This window comes from Hemiscyllium ocellatum, unplaced genomic scaffold, assembly GCF_020745735.1.
Source record: "Hemiscyllium ocellatum isolate sHemOce1 unplaced genomic scaffold, sHemOce1.pat.X.cur. scaffold_2238_pat_ctg1, whole genome shotgun sequence".
NCBI classification, from domain to species: domain Eukaryota; kingdom Metazoa; phylum Chordata; class Chondrichthyes; order Orectolobiformes; family Hemiscylliidae; genus Hemiscyllium; species Hemiscyllium ocellatum.
The window spans coordinates 1-19,218 of NW_026868017.1; the positions used below are offsets into that span (position 1 = coordinate 1).

General features: G+C 54.1%; 24 non-coding genes across 24 annotated transcripts; all 24 read left to right on the forward strand.

Moving 5' to 3' along the window:
- Window positions 1-601: 601 nt before the first annotated feature.
- Window positions 602-673, forward strand: trnaq-cug (transfer RNA glutamine (anticodon CUG)). The gene has a single exon. It is a non-coding gene; the product is annotated as a tRNA-Gln (tRNA).
- A 249-nt stretch (window positions 674-922) lies between these two features.
- On the forward strand, window positions 923-994 carry trnaq-uug (transfer RNA glutamine (anticodon UUG)). The gene has a single exon. It is a non-coding gene; the product is annotated as a tRNA-Gln (tRNA).
- Window positions 995-2,204: 1,210 nt separating this feature from the next.
- Window positions 2,205-2,276, forward strand: trnaq-cug (transfer RNA glutamine (anticodon CUG)). The gene has a single exon. It is a non-coding gene; the product is annotated as a tRNA-Gln (tRNA).
- A 247-nt stretch (window positions 2,277-2,523) lies between these two features.
- Window positions 2,524-2,595, forward strand: trnaq-uug (transfer RNA glutamine (anticodon UUG)). Its single transcript has one exon. It is a non-coding gene; the product is annotated as a tRNA-Gln (tRNA).
- A 1,205-nt stretch (window positions 2,596-3,800) lies between these two features.
- On the forward strand, window positions 3,801-3,872 carry trnaq-cug (transfer RNA glutamine (anticodon CUG)). Its single transcript has one exon. It is a non-coding gene; the product is annotated as a tRNA-Gln (tRNA).
- Window positions 3,873-4,120: 248 nt separating this feature from the next.
- trnaq-uug (transfer RNA glutamine (anticodon UUG)) lies at window positions 4,121-4,192 on the forward strand. Its single transcript has one exon. It is a non-coding gene; the product is annotated as a tRNA-Gln (tRNA).
- A 1,208-nt stretch (window positions 4,193-5,400) lies between these two features.
- On the forward strand, window positions 5,401-5,472 carry trnaq-cug (transfer RNA glutamine (anticodon CUG)). Its single transcript has one exon. It is a non-coding gene; the product is annotated as a tRNA-Gln (tRNA).
- A 248-nt stretch (window positions 5,473-5,720) lies between these two features.
- Window positions 5,721-5,792, forward strand: trnaq-uug (transfer RNA glutamine (anticodon UUG)). Its single transcript has one exon. It is a non-coding gene; the product is annotated as a tRNA-Gln (tRNA).
- A 1,208-nt stretch (window positions 5,793-7,000) lies between these two features.
- trnaq-cug (transfer RNA glutamine (anticodon CUG)) lies at window positions 7,001-7,072 on the forward strand. The gene has a single exon. It is a non-coding gene; the product is annotated as a tRNA-Gln (tRNA).
- Window positions 7,073-7,320: 248 nt separating this feature from the next.
- On the forward strand, window positions 7,321-7,392 carry trnaq-uug (transfer RNA glutamine (anticodon UUG)). The gene has a single exon. It is a non-coding gene; the product is annotated as a tRNA-Gln (tRNA).
- A 1,208-nt stretch (window positions 7,393-8,600) lies between these two features.
- Window positions 8,601-8,672, forward strand: trnaq-cug (transfer RNA glutamine (anticodon CUG)). The gene has a single exon. It is a non-coding gene; the product is annotated as a tRNA-Gln (tRNA).
- Window positions 8,673-8,920: 248 nt separating this feature from the next.
- Window positions 8,921-8,992, forward strand: trnaq-uug (transfer RNA glutamine (anticodon UUG)). Its single transcript has one exon. It is a non-coding gene; the product is annotated as a tRNA-Gln (tRNA).
- A 1,208-nt stretch (window positions 8,993-10,200) lies between these two features.
- trnaq-cug (transfer RNA glutamine (anticodon CUG)) lies at window positions 10,201-10,272 on the forward strand. Its single transcript has one exon. It is a non-coding gene; the product is annotated as a tRNA-Gln (tRNA).
- Window positions 10,273-10,520: 248 nt separating this feature from the next.
- trnaq-uug (transfer RNA glutamine (anticodon UUG)) lies at window positions 10,521-10,592 on the forward strand. The gene has a single exon. It is a non-coding gene; the product is annotated as a tRNA-Gln (tRNA).
- A 1,208-nt stretch (window positions 10,593-11,800) lies between these two features.
- trnaq-cug (transfer RNA glutamine (anticodon CUG)) lies at window positions 11,801-11,872 on the forward strand. The gene has a single exon. It is a non-coding gene; the product is annotated as a tRNA-Gln (tRNA).
- Window positions 11,873-12,120: 248 nt separating this feature from the next.
- trnaq-uug (transfer RNA glutamine (anticodon UUG)) lies at window positions 12,121-12,192 on the forward strand. Its single transcript has one exon. It is a non-coding gene; the product is annotated as a tRNA-Gln (tRNA).
- Window positions 12,193-13,400: 1,208 nt separating this feature from the next.
- trnaq-cug (transfer RNA glutamine (anticodon CUG)) lies at window positions 13,401-13,472 on the forward strand. The gene has a single exon. It is a non-coding gene; the product is annotated as a tRNA-Gln (tRNA).
- Window positions 13,473-13,720: 248 nt separating this feature from the next.
- On the forward strand, window positions 13,721-13,792 carry trnaq-uug (transfer RNA glutamine (anticodon UUG)). The gene has a single exon. It is a non-coding gene; the product is annotated as a tRNA-Gln (tRNA).
- A 1,208-nt stretch (window positions 13,793-15,000) lies between these two features.
- trnaq-cug (transfer RNA glutamine (anticodon CUG)) lies at window positions 15,001-15,072 on the forward strand. Its single transcript has one exon. It is a non-coding gene; the product is annotated as a tRNA-Gln (tRNA).
- Window positions 15,073-15,320: 248 nt separating this feature from the next.
- trnaq-uug (transfer RNA glutamine (anticodon UUG)) lies at window positions 15,321-15,392 on the forward strand. Its single transcript has one exon. It is a non-coding gene; the product is annotated as a tRNA-Gln (tRNA).
- A 1,208-nt stretch (window positions 15,393-16,600) lies between these two features.
- On the forward strand, window positions 16,601-16,672 carry trnaq-cug (transfer RNA glutamine (anticodon CUG)). The gene has a single exon. It is a non-coding gene; the product is annotated as a tRNA-Gln (tRNA).
- Window positions 16,673-16,920: 248 nt separating this feature from the next.
- On the forward strand, window positions 16,921-16,992 carry trnaq-uug (transfer RNA glutamine (anticodon UUG)). Its single transcript has one exon. It is a non-coding gene; the product is annotated as a tRNA-Gln (tRNA).
- A 1,208-nt stretch (window positions 16,993-18,200) lies between these two features.
- trnaq-cug (transfer RNA glutamine (anticodon CUG)) lies at window positions 18,201-18,272 on the forward strand. Its single transcript has one exon. It is a non-coding gene; the product is annotated as a tRNA-Gln (tRNA).
- Window positions 18,273-18,520: 248 nt separating this feature from the next.
- trnaq-uug (transfer RNA glutamine (anticodon UUG)) lies at window positions 18,521-18,592 on the forward strand. Its single transcript has one exon. It is a non-coding gene; the product is annotated as a tRNA-Gln (tRNA).
- Window positions 18,593-19,218: the final 626 nt, after the last annotated feature.

Below are 19,218 nucleotides of genomic sequence, written 5' to 3' on the forward strand. Positions count from 1 at the left end.
GAGCCAGGGACACGTGCTCTTGAACACGATCCGTCTGAGATCTCACTTTGCTTAAAAGCATTGCTCAGCGCAGCGCCGTCACAGCCATTGCCGCCGATCAGGGAGACAAACAGCAGCGGCGCTGTTCGATAGCAGCTGTAGTGCAGATGCGCGACTTGTCCGACAGCTGTACTGAGCAGGAAGGTAAACTGTGAGTGCGAAAGCGGAAGCCAAAGTGAAATGCCGGAAAGGCGATTTCCCAGCAGCTTGAAAGTTTGCCAGTGAGAGAGATTAGCGAGCAGTAGCCCGGCTCAGAGTTGCTCATGGCCAACAGCAGCCCCCGCTCCCGCTGAGAAACTAGGTTTCGTGGACAGGTTGGCAGATCTGGCACGGCCCGAGCTGCTTCCGAAAACTTCGGCAAAGTGGATTTCGGAGGCGCGGGCCACCGCCTTACAGGGCAGCAGGCCGTGACAGCGTGGTTGCACTTGAGCAGACCGAGTGCACGAGCTGCTGGATCAGCAGATCCACAGTTGCCGTCGTGATCCTTGTCGTTTGCTGTTTCCACGCTTGACGAAGGAGGCAAACATCCTTGAGCAGTGATTCGGCGGCGCTGCCATCTAGGGGTTCCATGGTGTAATGGTGAGCACTCTGGACTCTGAATCCAGCGATCCGAGTTCAAATCTCGGTGGAGCCTTTCGCTGGCAGCGTGAGCGATCGTCTTTGACAAAACTGCCGGTTTCGCAAATTCTTGCACCCATGATGGATGTGGGCTGGTTTGCGACACTCCCCGGCGTCAAGCGCGCGAGCTACTTTTGCTCTAACCCTGTACCACCCCAAGTATTCCCTGCCACGGGCGCAGCAGCAAGAGACCAGATTCTGAGAGCGTTGCTGCAAGTGTGAATGCAGGACAGCTCAGGCCTGGCCTAAAGCAGGCCGCCCTGCTGGTTCCGTGGTGTAACGGTTAGCACTCTGGACTTTGAATCCAGCGATCCGAGTTCGAATCTCGGCGGAACCTCGACTCGTTTCGTCCCGTCCCTTGTTTAAATTGGGACGTGCGAGTGAAAATCTGCCTACGGGCCAATTGTAAGAGCCGCCCTTTTCGCACCTTTGAGTCAGATCTCGTCACATTTTCTGCCAGAACGGCGAGCGCAGAATGATCCCGATGCCGAGGTGGAGTCTTAAGCTCGTCACTGGTGCCTGCTTTTTGCTCTCTCCTGAACCACGGATGTGTTTTTCTTCGAAGGACACAGCATTGAGAGACAAGCTGCCGTCAAGCGGTGTTGTTTTTGGAGCTCCTCTCTGCGTTCCCCAGACAGCTGGTGAAAAGGTGACAGCAATTGGAACGAGGCGCATGCTGGAGAGGTGCTCTTTTCTTGAATTTGATTCAACGATTCACACTTTCCCAAACAATTCACAGTAACAGCTGGACATAGAGAAACAGCAATTTTACGAGGGAGAGGAGCAGCAAAGCAGGCCCCAAGCCTTACCATTCAACCAGTTTTCAGGGAAATCAGGAACCTCAAATCCCAGTTTCAATCACTACAAAACGGTAACAACGACATTTGCACACACAAGACAGTCCAGCGACATAAAAAACAGTGCATACAATACAGACTCCCGGAAGGCCAGGGACACGTGCTCTTGAACACGATCCGTCTGAGATCTCACTTTGCTTAAAAGCATTGCTCAGCGCAGCGCCGTCACAGCCATGGCCGCCGATCAGGGAGACAAACAGCAGCGGCGCTGTTCGAATAGGCAGCTGTAGTGCAGATGCGCGACTTGTCCGACAGCTGTACTGAGCAGGAAGGTAAACTGTGAGGTGCGAAAGCGGAAGCCAAAGTGAAATGCCGGAAAGGCGATTGTCCAGCAGCTTGAAAGTTTGCCAGTGAGAGAGATTAGCGAGCAGTAGCCCGCTCAGAGTTGCTCATGGCCAACAGCAGCCCCGCTCCCGCTGAGAAACTAGGTTTCGTGGACAGGTTGGCAGATCTGGCACGGCCCGAGCTGCTTCCGAAAACTTCGGCAAAGTGGATTTCGGAGGCGCGGGCCACCGGCCTTACAGGGCAGCAGGCCGTGACAGCGTGGTTGCACTTGAGCAAGACCGAGTGCACGAGCTGCTGGATCAGCAGATCCACAGTTGCCGTCGTGATCCTTGTCGTTGCTGTTTCCACGCTTGACGAAGGAGGCAAACATCCTTGAGCAGTGATTCGGCGGCGCTGCCATCTAGGGGTTCCATGGTGTAATGGTGAGCACTCTGGACTCTGAATCCAGCGATCCGAGTTCAAATCTCGGTGGAGCCTTTTCGCTGGCAGCGTGAGCGATCGTCTTTGACAAAACTGCCGGTTCGCAAATTCTTGCACCCATGATGGATGTGGGCTGGTTTGCGACACTCCCCGGCGTCAAGCGCGCGAGCTACTTTTGCTCTACCCTGTACCACCCAAGTATTCCCTGCCACGGGCGCAGCAGCAAGAGACCAGATTCTGAGAGCGTTGCTGCAAGTGTGAATGCAGGACAGCTCAGGCCTGGCCTAAAGCAGGCCGCCCTGCTGGTTCCGTGGTGTAACGGTTAGCACTCTGGACTTTGAATCCAGCGATCCGAGTTCGAATCTCGGCGGAACCTCGACTCGTTTCGTCCGTCCCTTGTTTAAATTGGGACGTGCGAGTGAAATCTGCCTACGGGCCAATTGTAAGAGCCGCCCTTTTCGCACCTTTGAGTCAGATCTCGTCACATTTCTGCCAGAACGGCGAGCGCAGAATGATCCCGATGCCGAGGTGGAGTCTTAAGCTCGTCACTGGTGCCTGCTTTTGCTCTCTCCTGAACCACGGATGTGTTTTCTTCGAAGGACACAGCATTGAGAGACAAGCTGCCGTCAAGCGGTGTTGTTTTTGGAGCTCCTCTCTGCGTTCCCCAGACAGCTGGTGAAAAGGTGACAGCAATTGGAACGAGGCGCATGCTGGAGAGGTGCTCTTTCTTGAATTTGATTCAACGATTCACACTTTCCCAAACAATTCACAGTAACAGCTGGACATAGAGAAACAGCAATTTTACGAGGGAGAGGAGCAGCAAAGCCAGGCCCCAAGCCTTACCATTCAACCAGTTTTCAGGGAAATCAGGAACCTCAAATCCCAGTTTCAATCACTACAAAACGGTAACAACGACATTTGCACACACAAGACAGTCCAGCGACATAAAAAACAGTGCATACAATACAGACTCCCGAGAGCCAGGGACACGTGCTCTTGAACACGATCCGTCTGAGATCTCACTTTGCTTAAAAGCATTGCTCAGCGCAGCGCCGTCACAGCCATGGCCGCCGATCAGGGAGACAAACAGCAGCGGCGCTGTTCGAATAGGCAGCTGTAGTGCAGATGCGCGACTTGTCCGACAGCTGTACTGAGCAGGAAGGTAAACTGTGAGGTGCGAAAGCGGAAGCCAAAGTGAAATGCCGGAAAGGCGATTGTCCAGCAGCTTGAAAGTTTGCCAGTGAGAGAGATTAGCGAGCAGTAGCCCGGCTCAGAGTTGCTCATGGCCAACAGCAGCCCCGCTCCCGCTGAGAAACTAGGTTTCGTGGACAGGTTGGCAGATCTGGCACGGCCCGAGCTGCTTCCGAAAACTTCGGCAAAGTGGATTTCGGAGGCGCGGGCCACCGGCCTTACAGGGCAGCAGGCCGTGACAGCGTGGTTGCACTTGAGCAAGACCGAGTGCACGAGCTGCTGGATCAGCAGATCCACAGTTGCCGTCGTGATCCTTGTCGTTGCTGTTTCCACGCTTGACGAAGGAGGCAAACATCCTTGAGCAGTGATTCGGCGGCGCTGCCATCTAGGGGTTCCATGGTGTAATGGTGAGCACTCTGGACTCTGAATCCAGCGATCCGAGTTCAAATCTCGGTGGAGCCTTTTCGCTGGCAGCGTGAGCGATCGTCTTTGACAAAACTGCCGGTTTCGCAAATTCTTGCACCCATGATGGATGTGGGCTGGTTTGCGACACTCCCCGGCGTCAAGCGCGCGAGCTACTTTTGCTCTACCCTGTACCACCCAAGTATTCCCTGCCACGGGCGCAGCAGCAAGAGACCAGATTCTGAGAGCGTTGCTGCAAGTGTGAATGCAGGACAGCTCAGGCCTGGCCTAAAGCAGGCCGCCCTGCTGGTTCCGTGGTGTAACGGTTAGCACTCTGGACTTTGAATCCAGCGATCCGAGTTCGAATCTCGGCGGAACCTCGACTCGTTTCGTCCCGTCCCTTGTTTAAATTGGGACGTGCGAGTGAAATCTGCCTACGGGCCAATTGTAAGAGCCGCCCTTTTCGCACCTTTGAGTCAGATCTCGTCACATTTCTGCCAGAACGGCGAGCGCAGAATGATCCCGATGCCGAGGTGGAGTCTTAAGCTCGTCACTGGTGCCTGCTTTTGCTCTCTCCTGAACCACGGATGTGTTTTCTTCGAAGGACACAGCATTGAGAGACAAGCTGCCGTCAAGCGGTGTTGTTTTTGGAGCTCCTCTCTGCGTTCCCCAGACAGCTGGTGAAAAGGTGACAGCAATTGGAACGAGGCGCATGCTGGAGAGGTGCTCTTTTCTTGAATTTGATTCAACGATTCACACTTTCCCAAACAATTCACAGTAACAGCTGGACATAGAGAAACAGCAATTTTACGAGGGAGAGGAGCAGCAAAGCCAGGCCCCAAGCCTTACCATTCAACCAGTTTTCAGGGAAATCAGGAACCTCAAATCCCAGTTTCAATCACTACAAAACGGTAACAACGACATTTGCACACACAAGACAGTCCAGCGACATAAAAAACAGTGCATACAATACAGACTCCCGGAGAGCCAGGGACACGTGCTCTTGAACACGATCCGTCTGAGATCTCACTTTGCTTAAAAGCATTGCTCAGCGCAGCGCCGTCACAGCCATGGCCGCCGATCAGGGAGACAAACAGCAGCGGCGCTGTTCGAATAGGCAGCTGTAGTGCAGATGCGCGACTTGTCCGACAGCTGTACTGAGCAGGAAGGTAAACTGTGAGGTGCGAAAGCGGAAGCCAAAGTGAAATGCCGGAAAGGCGATTGTCCAGCAGCTTGAAAGTTTGCCAGTGAGAGAGATTAGCGAGCAGTAGCCCGGCTCAGAGTTGCTCATGGCCAACAGCAGCCCCGCTCCCGCTGAGAAACTAGGTTTCGTGGACAGGTTGGCAGATCTGGCACGGCCCGAGCTGCTTCCGAAAACTTCGGCAAAGTGGATTTCGGAGGCGCGGGCCACCGGCCTTACAGGGCAGCAGGCCGTGACAGCGTGGTTGCACTTGAGCAAGACCGAGTGCACGAGCTGCTGGATCAGCAGATCCACAGTTGCCGTCGTGATCCTTGTCGTTGCTGTTTCCACGCTTGACGAAGGAGGCAAACATCCTTGAGCAGTGATTCGGCGGCGCTGCCATCTAGGGGTTCCATGGTGTAATGGTGAGCACTCTGGACTCTGAATCCAGCGATCCGAGTTCAAATCTCGGTGGAGCCTTTTCGCTGGCAGCGTGAGCGATCGTCTTTGACAAAACTGCCGGTTTCGCAAATTCTTGCACCCATGATGGATGTGGGCTGGTTTGCGACACTCCCCGGCGTCAAGCGCGCGAGCTACTTTTGCTCTACCCTGTACCACCCAAGTATTCCCTGCCACGGGCGCAGCAGCAAGAGACCAGATTCTGAGAGCGTTGCTGCAAGTGTGAATGCAGGACAGCTCAGGCCTGGCCTAAAGCAGGCCGCCCTGCTGGTTCCGTGGTGTAACGGTTAGCACTCTGGACTTTGAATCCAGCGATCCGAGTTCGAATCTCGGCGGAACCTCGACTCGTTTCGTCCCGTCCCTTGTTTAAATTGGGACGTGCGAGTGAAATCTGCCTACGGGCCAATTGTAAGAGCCGCCCTTTTCGCACCTTTGAGTCAGATCTCGTCACATTTCTGCCAGAACGGCGAGCGCAGAATGATCCCGATGCCGAGGTGGAGTCTTAAGCTCGTCACTGGTGCCTGCTTTTGCTCTCTCCTGAACCACGGATGTGTTTTCTTCGAAGGACACAGCATTGAGAGACAAGCTGCCGTCAAGCGGTGTTGTTTTTGGAGCTCCTCTCTGCGTTCCCCAGACAGCTGGTGAAAAGGTGACAGCAATTGGAACGAGGCGCATGCTGGAGAGGTGCTCTTTTCTTGAATTTGATTCAACGATTCACACTTTCCCAAACAATTCACAGTAACAGCTGGACATAGAGAAACAGCAATTTTACGAGGGAGAGGAGCAGCAAAGCCAGGCCCCAAGCCTTACCATTCAACCAGTTTTCAGGGAAATCAGGAACCTCAAATCCCAGTTTCAATCACTACAAAACGGTAACAACGACATTTGCACACACAAGACAGTCCAGCGACATAAAAAACAGTGCATACAATACAGACTCCCGGAGAGCCAGGGACACGTGCTCTTGAACACGATCCGTCTGAGATCTCACTTTGCTTAAAAGCATTGCTCAGCGCAGCGCCGTCACAGCCATGGCCGCCGATCAGGGAGACAAACAGCAGCGGCGCTGTTCGAATAGGCAGCTGTAGTGCAGATGCGCGACTTGTCCGACAGCTGTACTGAGCAGGAAGGTAAACTGTGAGGTGCGAAAGCGGAAGCCAAAGTGAAATGCCGGAAAGGCGATTGTCCAGCAGCTTGAAAGTTTGCCAGTGAGAGAGATTAGCGAGCAGTAGCCCGGCTCAGAGTTGCTCATGGCCAACAGCAGCCCCGCTCCCGCTGAGAAACTAGGTTTCGTGGACAGGTTGGCAGATCTGGCACGGCCCGAGCTGCTTCCGAAAACTTCGGCAAAGTGGATTTCGGAGGCGCGGGCCACCGGCCTTACAGGGCAGCAGGCCGTGACAGCGTGGTTGCACTTGAGCAAGACCGAGTGCACGAGCTGCTGGATCAGCAGATCCACAGTTGCCGTCGTGATCCTTGTCGTTGCTGTTTCCACGCTTGACGAAGGAGGCAAACATCCTTGAGCAGTGATTCGGCGGCGCTGCCATCTAGGGGTTCCATGGTGTAATGGTGAGCACTCTGGACTCTGAATCCAGCGATCCGAGTTCAAATCTCGGTGGAGCCTTTTCGCTGGCAGCGTGAGCGATCGTCTTTGACAAAACTGCCGGTTTCGCAAATTCTTGCACCCATGATGGATGTGGGCTGGTTTGCGACACTCCCCGGCGTCAAGCGCGCGAGCTACTTTTGCTCTACCCTGTACCACCCAAGTATTCCCTGCCACGGGCGCAGCAGCAAGAGACCAGATTCTGAGAGCGTTGCTGCAAGTGTGAATGCAGGACAGCTCAGGCCTGGCCTAAAGCAGGCCGCCCTGCTGGTTCCGTGGTGTAACGGTTAGCACTCTGGACTTTGAATCCAGCGATCCGAGTTCGAATCTCGGCGGAACCTCGACTCGTTTCGTCCCGTCCCTTGTTTAAATTGGGACGTGCGAGTGAAATCTGCCTACGGGCCAATTGTAAGAGCCGCCCTTTTCGCACCTTTGAGTCAGATCTCGTCACATTTCTGCCAGAACGGCGAGCGCAGAATGATCCCGATGCCGAGGTGGAGTCTTAAGCTCGTCACTGGTGCCTGCTTTTGCTCTCTCCTGAACCACGGATGTGTTTTCTTCGAAGGACACAGCATTGAGAGACAAGCTGCCGTCAAGCGGTGTTGTTTTTGGAGCTCCTCTCTGCGTTCCCCAGACAGCTGGTGAAAAGGTGACAGCAATTGGAACGAGGCGCATGCTGGAGAGGTGCTCTTTTCTTGAATTTGATTCAACGATTCACACTTTCCCAAACAATTCACAGTAACAGCTGGACATAGAGAAACAGCAATTTTACGAGGGAGAGGAGCAGCAAAGCCAGGCCCCAAGCCTTACCATTCAACCAGTTTTCAGGGAAATCAGGAACCTCAAATCCCAGTTTCAATCACTACAAAACGGTAACAACGACATTTGCACACACAAGACAGTCCAGCGACATAAAAAACAGTGCATACAATACAGACTCCCGGAGAGCCAGGGACACGTGCTCTTGAACACGATCCGTCTGAGATCTCACTTTGCTTAAAAGCATTGCTCAGCGCAGCGCCGTCACAGCCATGGCCGCCGATCAGGGAGACAAACAGCAGCGGCGCTGTTCGAATAGGCAGCTGTAGTGCAGATGCGCGACTTGTCCGACAGCTGTACTGAGCAGGAAGGTAAACTGTGAGGTGCGAAAGCGGAAGCCAAAGTGAAATGCCGGAAAGGCGATTGTCCAGCAGCTTGAAAGTTTGCCAGTGAGAGAGATTAGCGAGCAGTAGCCCGGCTCAGAGTTGCTCATGGCCAACAGCAGCCCCGCTCCCGCTGAGAAACTAGGTTTCGTGGACAGGTTGGCAGATCTGGCACGGCCCGAGCTGCTTCCGAAAACTTCGGCAAAGTGGATTTCGGAGGCGCGGGCCACCGGCCTTACAGGGCAGCAGGCCGTGACAGCGTGGTTGCACTTGAGCAAGACCGAGTGCACGAGCTGCTGGATCAGCAGATCCACAGTTGCCGTCGTGATCCTTGTCGTTGCTGTTTCCACGCTTGACGAAGGAGGCAAACATCCTTGAGCAGTGATTCGGCGGCGCTGCCATCTAGGGGTTCCATGGTGTAATGGTGAGCACTCTGGACTCTGAATCCAGCGATCCGAGTTCAAATCTCGGTGGAGCCTTTTCGCTGGCAGCGTGAGCGATCGTCTTTGACAAAACTGCCGGTTTCGCAAATTCTTGCACCCATGATGGATGTGGGCTGGTTTGCGACACTCCCCGGCGTCAAGCGCGCGAGCTACTTTTGCTCTACCCTGTACCACCCAAGTATTCCCTGCCACGGGCGCAGCAGCAAGAGACCAGATTCTGAGAGCGTTGCTGCAAGTGTGAATGCAGGACAGCTCAGGCCTGGCCTAAAGCAGGCCGCCCTGCTGGTTCCGTGGTGTAACGGTTAGCACTCTGGACTTTGAATCCAGCGATCCGAGTTCGAATCTCGGCGGAACCTCGACTCGTTTCGTCCCGTCCCTTGTTTAAATTGGGACGTGCGAGTGAAATCTGCCTACGGGCCAATTGTAAGAGCCGCCCTTTTCGCACCTTTGAGTCAGATCTCGTCACATTTCTGCCAGAACGGCGAGCGCAGAATGATCCCGATGCCGAGGTGGAGTCTTAAGCTCGTCACTGGTGCCTGCTTTTGCTCTCTCCTGAACCACGGATGTGTTTTCTTCGAAGGACACAGCATTGAGAGACAAGCTGCCGTCAAGCGGTGTTGTTTTTGGAGCTCCTCTCTGCGTTCCCCAGACAGCTGGTGAAAAGGTGACAGCAATTGGAACGAGGCGCATGCTGGAGAGGTGCTCTTTTCTTGAATTTGATTCAACGATTCACACTTTCCCAAACAATTCACAGTAACAGCTGGACATAGAGAAACAGCAATTTTACGAGGGAGAGGAGCAGCAAAGCCAGGCCCCAAGCCTTACCATTCAACCAGTTTTCAGGGAAATCAGGAACCTCAAATCCCAGTTTCAATCACTACAAAACGGTAACAACGACATTTGCACACACAAGACAGTCCAGCGACATAAAAAACAGTGCATACAATACAGACTCCCGGAGAGCCAGGGACACGTGCTCTTGAACACGATCCGTCTGAGATCTCACTTTGCTTAAAAGCATTGCTCAGCGCAGCGCCGTCACAGCCATGGCCGCCGATCAGGGAGACAAACAGCAGCGGCGCTGTTCGAATAGGCAGCTGTAGTGCAGATGCGCGACTTGTCCGACAGCTGTACTGAGCAGGAAGGTAAACTGTGAGGTGCGAAAGCGGAAGCCAAAGTGAAATGCCGGAAAGGCGATTGTCCAGCAGCTTGAAAGTTTGCCAGTGAGAGAGATTAGCGAGCAGTAGCCCGGCTCAGAGTTGCTCATGGCCAACAGCAGCCCCGCTCCCGCTGAGAAACTAGGTTTCGTGGACAGGTTGGCAGATCTGGCACGGCCCGAGCTGCTTCCGAAAACTTCGGCAAAGTGGATTTCGGAGGCGCGGGCCACCGGCCTTACAGGGCAGCAGGCCGTGACAGCGTGGTTGCACTTGAGCAAGACCGAGTGCACGAGCTGCTGGATCAGCAGATCCACAGTTGCCGTCGTGATCCTTGTCGTTGCTGTTTCCACGCTTGACGAAGGAGGCAAACATCCTTGAGCAGTGATTCGGCGGCGCTGCCATCTAGGGGTTCCATGGTGTAATGGTGAGCACTCTGGACTCTGAATCCAGCGATCCGAGTTCAAATCTCGGTGGAGCCTTTTCGCTGGCAGCGTGAGCGATCGTCTTTGACAAAACTGCCGGTTTCGCAAATTCTTGCACCCATGATGGATGTGGGCTGGTTTGCGACACTCCCCGGCGTCAAGCGCGCGAGCTACTTTTGCTCTACCCTGTACCACCCAAGTATTCCCTGCCACGGGCGCAGCAGCAAGAGACCAGATTCTGAGAGCGTTGCTGCAAGTGTGAATGCAGGACAGCTCAGGCCTGGCCTAAAGCAGGCCGCCCTGCTGGTTCCGTGGTGTAACGGTTAGCACTCTGGACTTTGAATCCAGCGATCCGAGTTCGAATCTCGGCGGAACCTCGACTCGTTTCGTCCCGTCCCTTGTTTAAATTGGGACGTGCGAGTGAAATCTGCCTACGGGCCAATTGTAAGAGCCGCCCTTTTCGCACCTTTGAGTCAGATCTCGTCACATTTCTGCCAGAACGGCGAGCGCAGAATGATCCCGATGCCGAGGTGGAGTCTTAAGCTCGTCACTGGTGCCTGCTTTTGCTCTCTCCTGAACCACGGATGTGTTTTCTTCGAAGGACACAGCATTGAGAGACAAGCTGCCGTCAAGCGGTGTTGTTTTTGGAGCTCCTCTCTGCGTTCCCCAGACAGCTGGTGAAAAGGTGACAGCAATTGGAACGAGGCGCATGCTGGAGAGGTGCTCTTTTCTTGAATTTGATTCAACGATTCACACTTTCCCAAACAATTCACAGTAACAGCTGGACATAGAGAAACAGCAATTTTACGAGGGAGAGGAGCAGCAAAGCCAGGCCCCAAGCCTTACCATTCAACCAGTTTTCAGGGAAATCAGGAACCTCAAATCCCAGTTTCAATCACTACAAAACGGTAACAACGACATTTGCACACACAAGACAGTCCAGCGACATAAAAAACAGTGCATACAATACAGACTCCCGGAGAGCCAGGGACACGTGCTCTTGAACACGATCCGTCTGAGATCTCACTTTGCTTAAAAGCATTGCTCAGCGCAGCGCCGTCACAGCCATGGCCGCCGATCAGGGAGACAAACAGCAGCGGCGCTGTTCGAATAGGCAGCTGTAGTGCAGATGCGCGACTTGTCCGACAGCTGTACTGAGCAGGAAGGTAAACTGTGAGGTGCGAAAGCGGAAGCCAAAGTGAAATGCCGGAAAGGCGATTGTCCAGCAGCTTGAAAGTTTGCCAGTGAGAGAGATTAGCGAGCAGTAGCCCGGCTCAGAGTTGCTCATGGCCAACAGCAGCCCCGCTCCCGCTGAGAAACTAGGTTTCGTGGACAGGTTGGCAGATCTGGCACGGCCCGAGCTGCTTCCGAAAACTTCGGCAAAGTGGATTTCGGAGGCGCGGGCCACCGGCCTTACAGGGCAGCAGGCCGTGACAGCGTGGTTGCACTTGAGCAAGACCGAGTGCACGAGCTGCTGGATCAGCAGATCCACAGTTGCCGTCGTGATCCTTGTCGTTGCTGTTTCCACGCTTGACGAAGGAGGCAAACATCCTTGAGCAGTGATTCGGCGGCGCTGCCATCTAGGGGTTCCATGGTGTAATGGTGAGCACTCTGGACTCTGAATCCAGCGATCCGAGTTCAAATCTCGGTGGAGCCTTTTCGCTGGCAGCGTGAGCGATCGTCTTTGACAAAACTGCCGGTTTCGCAAATTCTTGCACCCATGATGGATGTGGGCTGGTTTGCGACACTCCCCGGCGTCAAGCGCGCGAGCTACTTTTGCTCTACCCTGTACCACCCAAGTATTCCCTGCCACGGGCGCAGCAGCAAGAGACCAGATTCTGAGAGCGTTGCTGCAAGTGTGAATGCAGGACAGCTCAGGCCTGGCCTAAAGCAGGCCGCCCTGCTGGTTCCGTGGTGTAACGGTTAGCACTCTGGACTTTGAATCCAGCGATCCGAGTTCGAATCTCGGCGGAACCTCGACTCGTTTCGTCCCGTCCCTTGTTTAAATTGGGACGTGCGAGTGAAATCTGCCTACGGGCCAATTGTAAGAGCCGCCCTTTTCGCACCTTTGAGTCAGATCTCGTCACATTTCTGCCAGAACGGCGAGCGCAGAATGATCCCGATGCCGAGGTGGAGTCTTAAGCTCGTCACTGGTGCCTGCTTTTGCTCTCTCCTGAACCACGGATGTGTTTTCTTCGAAGGACACAGCATTGAGAGACAAGCTGCCGTCAAGCGGTGTTGTTTTTGGAGCTCCTCTCTGCGTTCCCCAGACAGCTGGTGAAAAGGTGACAGCAATTGGAACGAGGCGCATGCTGGAGAGGTGCTCTTTTCTTGAATTTGATTCAACGATTCACACTTTCCCAAACAATTCACAGTAACAGCTGGACATAGAGAAACAGCAATTTTACGAGGGAGAGGAGCAGCAAAGCCAGGCCCCAAGCCTTACCATTCAACCAGTTTTCAGGGAAATCAGGAACCTCAAATCCCAGTTTCAATCACTACAAAACGGTAACAACGACATTTGCACACACAAGACAGTCCAGCGACATAAAAAACAGTGCATACAATACAGACTCCCGGAGAGCCAGGGACACGTGCTCTTGAACACGATCCGTCTGAGATCTCACTTTGCTTAAAAGCATTGCTCAGCGCAGCGCCGTCACAGCCATGGCCGCCGATCAGGGAGACAAACAGCAGCGGCGCTGTTCGAATAGGCAGCTGTAGTGCAGATGCGCGACTTGTCCGACAGCTGTACTGAGCAGGAAGGTAAACTGTGAGGTGCGAAAGCGGAAGCCAAAGTGAAATGCCGGAAAGGCGATTGTCCAGCAGCTTGAAAGTTTGCCAGTGAGAGAGATTAGCGAGCAGTAGCCCGGCTCAGAGTTGCTCATGGCCAACAGCAGCCCCGCTCCCGCTGAGAAACTAGGTTTCGTGGACAGGTTGGCAGATCTGGCACGGCCCGAGCTGCTTCCGAAAACTTCGGCAAAGTGGATTTCGGAGGCGCGGGCCACCGGCCTTACAGGGCAGCAGGCCGTGACAGCGTGGTTGCACTTGAGCAAGACCGAGTGCACGAGCTGCTGGATCAGCAGATCCACAGTTGCCGTCGTGATCCTTGTCGTTGCTGTTTCCACGCTTGACGAAGGAGGCAAACATCCTTGAGCAGTGATTCGGCGGCGCTGCCATCTAGGGGTTCCATGGTGTAATGGTGAGCACTCTGGACTCTGAATCCAGCGATCCGAGTTCAAATCTCGGTGGAGCCTTTTCGCTGGCAGCGTGAGCGATCGTCTTTGACAAAACTGCCGGTTTCGCAAATTCTTGCACCCATGATGGATGTGGGCTGGTTTGCGACACTCCCCGGCGTCAAGCGCGCGAGCTACTTTTGCTCTACCCTGTACCACCCAAGTATTCCCTGCCACGGGCGCAGCAGCAAGAGACCAGATTCTGAGAGCGTTGCTGCAAGTGTGAATGCAGGACAGCTCAGGCCTGGCCTAAAGCAGGCCGCCCTGCTGGTTCCGTGGTGTAACGGTTAGCACTCTGGACTTTGAATCCAGCGATCCGAGTTCGAATCTCGGCGGAACCTCGACTCGTTTCGTCCCGTCCCTTGTTTAAATTGGGACGTGCGAGTGAAATCTGCCTACGGGCCAATTGTAAGAGCCGCCCTTTTCGCACCTTTGAGTCAGATCTCGTCACATTTCTGCCAGAACGGCGAGCGCAGAATGATCCCGATGCCGAGGTGGAGTCTTAAGCTCGTCACTGGTGCCTGCTTTTGCTCTCTCCTGAACCACGGATGTGTTTTCTTCGAAGGACACAGCATTGAGAGACAAGCTGCCGTCAAGCGGTGTTGTTTTTGGAGCTCCTCTCTGCGTTCCCCAGACAGCTGGTGAAAAGGTGACAGCAATTGGAACGAGGCGCATGCTGGAGAGGTGCTCTTTTCTTGAATTTGATTCAACGATTCACACTTTCCCAAACAATTCACAGTAACAGCTGGACATAGAGAAACAGCAATTTTACGAGGGAGAGGAGCAGCAAAGCCAGGCCCCAAGCCTTACCATTCAACCAGTTTTCAGGGAAATCAGGAACCTCAAATCCCAGTTTCAATCACTACAAAACGGTAACAACGACATTTGCACACACAAGACAGTCCAGCGACATAAAAAACAGTGCATACAATACAGACTCCCGGAGAGCCAGGGACACGTGCTCTTGAACACGATCCGTCTGAGATCTCACTTTGCTTAAAAGCATTGCTCAGCGCAGCGCCGTCACAGCCATGGCCGCCGATCAGGGAGACAAACAGCAGCGGCGCTGTTCGAATAGGCAGCTGTAGTGCAGATGCGCGACTTGTCCGACAGCTGTACTGAGCAGGAAGGTAAACTGTGAGGTGCGAAAGCGGAAGCCAAAGTGAAATGCCGGAAAGGCGATTGTCCAGCAGCTTGAAAGTTTGCCAGTGAGAGAGATTAGCGAGCAGTAGCCCGGCTCAGAGTTGCTCATGGCCAACAGCAGCCCCGCTCCCGCTGAGAAACTAGGTTTCGTGGACAGGTTGGCAGATCTGGCACGGCCCGAGCTGCTTCCGAAAACTTCGGCAAAGTGGATTTCGGAGGCGCGGGCCACCGGCCTTACAGGGCAGCAGGCCGTGACAGCGTGGTTGCACTTGAGCAAGACCGAGTGCACGAGCTGCTGGATCAGCAGATCCACAGTTGCCGTCGTGATCCTTGTCGTTGCTGTTTCCACGCTTGACGAAGGAGGCAAACATCCTTGAGCAGTGATTCGGCGGCGCTGCCATCTAGGGGTTCCATGGTGTAATGGTGAGCACTCTGGACTCTGAATCCAGCGATCCGAGTTCAAATCTCGGTGGAGCCTTTTCGCTGGCAGCGTGAGCGATCGTCTTTGACAAAACTGCCGGTTTCGCAAATTCTTGCACCCATGATGGATGTGGGCTGGTTTGCGACACTCCCCGGCGTCAAGCGCGCGAGCTACTTTTGCTCTACCCTGTACCACCCAAGTATTCCCTGCCACGGGCGCAGCAGCAAGAGACCAGATTCTGAGAGCGTTGCTGCAAGTGTGAATGCAGGACAGCTCAGGCCTGGCCTAAAGCAGGCCGCCCTGCTGGTTCCGTGGTGTAACGGTTAGCACTCTGGACTTTGAATCCAGCGATCCGAGTTCGAATCTCGGCGGAACCTCGACTCGTTTCGTCCCGTCCCTTGTTTAAATTGGGACGTGCGAGTGAAATCTGCCTACGGGCCAATTGTAAGAGCCGCCCTTTTCGCACCTTTGAGTCAGATCTCGTCACATTTCTGCCAGAACGGCGAGCGCAGAATGATCCCGATGCCGAGGTGGAGTCTTAAGCTCGTCACTGGTGCCTGCTTTTGCTCTCTCCTGAACCACGGATGTGTTTTCTTCGAAGGACACAGCATTGAGAGACAAGCTGCCGTCAAGCGGTGTTGTTTTTGGAGCTCCTCTCTGCGTTCCCCAGACAGCTGGTGAAAAGGTGACAGCAATTGGAACGAGGCGCATGCTGGAGAGGTGCTCTTTTCTTGAATTTGATTCAACGATTCACACTTTCCCAAACAATTCACAGTAACAGCTGGACATAGAGAAACAGCAATTTTACGAGGGAGAGGAGCAGCAAAGCCAGGCCCCAAGCCTTACCATTCAACCAGTTTTCAGGGAAATCAGGAACCTCAAATCCCAGTTTCAATCACTACAAAACGGTAACAACGACATTTGCACACACAAGACAGTCCAGCGACATAAAAAACAGTGCATACAATACAGACTCCCGGAGAGCCAGGGACACGTGCTCTTGAACACGATCCGTCTGAGATCTCACTTTGCTTAAAAGCATTGCTCAGCGCAGCGCCGTCACAGCCATGGCCGCCGATCAGGGAGACAAACAGCAGCGGCGCTGTTCGAATAGGCAGCTGTAGTGCAGATGCGCGACTTGTCCGACAGCTGTACTGAGCAGGAAGGTAAACTGTGAGGTGCGAAAGCGGAAGCCAAAGTGAAATGCCGGAAAGGCGATTGTCCAGCAGCTTGAAAGTTTGCCAGTGAGAGAGATTAGCGAGCAGTAGCCCGGCTCAGAGTTGCTCATGGCCAACAGCAGCCCCGCTCCCGCTGAGAAACTAGGTTTCGTGGACAGGTTGGCAGATCTGGCACGGCCCGAGCTGCTTCCGAAAACTTCGGCAAAGTGGATTTCGGAGGCGCGGGCCACCGGCCTTACAGGGCAGCAGGCCGTGACAGCGTGGTTGCACTTGAGCAAGACCGAGTGCACGAGCTGCTGGATCAGCAGATCCACAGTTGCCGTCGTGATCCTTGTCGTTGCTGTTTCCACGCTTGACGAAGGAGGCAAACATCCTTGAGCAGTGATTCGGCGGCGCTGCCATCTAGGGGTTCCATGGTGTAATGGTGAGCACTCTGGACTCTGAATCCAGCGATCCGAGTTCAAATCTCGGTGGAGCCTTTTCGCTGGCAGCGTGAGCGATCGTCTTTGACAAAACTGCCGGTTTCGCAAATTCTTGCACCCATGATGGATGTGGGCTGGTTTGCGACACTCCCCGGCGTCAAGCGCGCGAGCTACTTTTGCTCTACCCTGTACCACCCAAGTATTCCCTGCCACGGGCGCAGCAGCAAGAGACCAGATTCTGAGAGCGTTGCTGCAAGTGTGAATGCAGGACAGCTCAGGCCTGGCCTAAAGCAGGCCGCCCTGCTGGTTCCGTGGTGTAACGGTTAGCACTCTGGACTTTGAATCCAGCGATCCGAGTTCGAATCTCGGCGGAACCTCGACTCGTTTCGTCCCGTCCCTTGTTTAAATTGGGACGTGCGAGTGAAATCTGCCTACGGGCCAATTGTAAGAGCCGCCCTTTTCGCACCTTTGAGTCAGATCTCGTCACATTTCTGCCAGAACGGCGAGCGCAGAATGATCCCGATGCCGAGGTGGAGTCTTAAGCTCGTCACTGGTGCCTGCTTTTGCTCTCTCCTGAACCACGGATGTGTTTTCTTCGAAGGACACAGCATTGAGAGACAAGCTGCCGTCAAGCGGTGTTGTTTTTGGAGCTCCTCTCTGCGTTCCCCAGACAGCTGGTGAAAAGGTGACAGCAATTGGAACGAGGCGCATGCTGGAGAGGTGCTCTTTTCTTGAATTTGATTCAACGATTCACACTTTCCCAAACAATTCACAGTAACAGCTGGACATAGAGAAACAGCAATTTTACGAGGGAGAGGAGCAGCAAAGCCAGGCCCCAAGCCTTACCATTCAACCAGTTTTCAGGGAAATCAGGAACCTCAAATCCCAGTTTCAATCACTACAAAACGGTAACAACGACATTTGCACACACAAGACAGTCCAGCGACATAAAAAACAGTGCATACAATACAGACTCCCGGAGAGCCAGGGACACGTGCTCTTGAACACGATCCGTCTGAGATCTCACTTTGCTTAAAAGCATTGCTCAGCGCAGCGCCGTCACAGCCATGGCCGCCGATCAGGGAGACAAACAGCAGCGGCGCTGTTCGAATAGGCAGCTGTAGTGCAGATGCGCGACTTGTCCGACAGCTGTACTGAGCAGGAAGGTAAACTGTGAGGTGCGAAAGCGGAAGCCAAAGTGAAATGCCGGAAAGGCGATTGTCCAGCAGCTTGAAAGTTTGCCAGTGAGAGAGATTAGCGAGCAGTAGCCCGGCTCAGAGTTGCTCATGGCCAACAGCAGCCCCGCTCCCGCTGAGAAACTAGGTTTCGTGGACAGGTTGGCAGATCTGGCACGGCCCGAGCTGCTTCCGAAAACTTCGGCAAAGTGGATTTCGGAGGCGCGGGCCACCGGCCTTACAGGGCAGCAGGCCGTGACAGCGTGGTTGCACTTGAGCAAGACCGAGTGCACGAGCTGCTGGATCAGCAGATCCACAGTTGCCGTCGTGATCCTTGTCGTTGCTGTTTCCACGCTTGACGAAGGAGGCAAACATCCTTGAGCAGTGATTCGGCGGCGCTGCCATCTAGGGGTTCCATGGTGTAATGGTGAGCACTCTGGACTCTGAATCCAGCGATCCGAGTTCAAATCTCGGTGGAGCCTTTTCGCTGGCAGCGTGAGCGATCGTCTTTGACAAAACTGCCGGTTTCGCAAATTCTTGCACCCATGATGGATGTGGGCTGGTTTGCGACACTCCCCGGCGTCAAGCGCGCGAGCTACTTTTGCTCTACCCTGTACCACCCAAGTATTCCCTGCCACGGGCGCAGCAGCAAGAGACCAGATTCTGAGAGCGTTGCTGCAAGTGTGAATGCAGGACAGCTCAGGCCTGGCCTAAAGCAGGCCGCCCTGCTGGTTCCGTGGTGTAACGGTTAGCACTCTGGACTTTGAATCCAGCGATCCGAGTTCGAATCTCGGCGGAACCTCGACTCGTTTCGTCCCGTCCCTTGTTTAAATTGGGACGTGCGAGTGAAATCTGCCTACGGGCCAATTGTAAGAGCCGCCCTTTTCGCACCTTTGAGTCAGATCTCGTCACATTTCTGCCAGAACGGCGAGCGCAGAATGATCCCGATGCCGAGGTGGAGTCTTAAGCTCGTCACTGGTGCCTGCTTTTGCTCTCTCCTGAACCACGGATGTGTTTTCTTCGAAGGACACAGCATTGAGAGACAAGCTGCCGTCAAGCGGTGTTGTTTTTGGAGCTCCTCTCTGCGTTCCCCAGACAGCTGGTGAAAAGGTGACAGCAATTGGAACGAGGCGCATGCTGGAGAGGTGCTCTTTTCTTGAATTTGATTCAACGATTCACACTTTCCCAAACAATTCACAGTAACAGCTGGACATAGAGAAACAGCAATTTTACGAGGGAGAGGAGCAGCAAAGCCAGGCCCCAAGCCTTACCATTCAACCAGTTTTCAGGGAAATCAGGAACCTCAAATCCCAGTTTCAATCACTACAAAACGGTAACAACGACATTTGCACACACAAGACAGTCCAGCGACATAAAAAACAGTGCATACAATACAGACTCCCGGAGAGCCAGGGACACGTGCTCTTG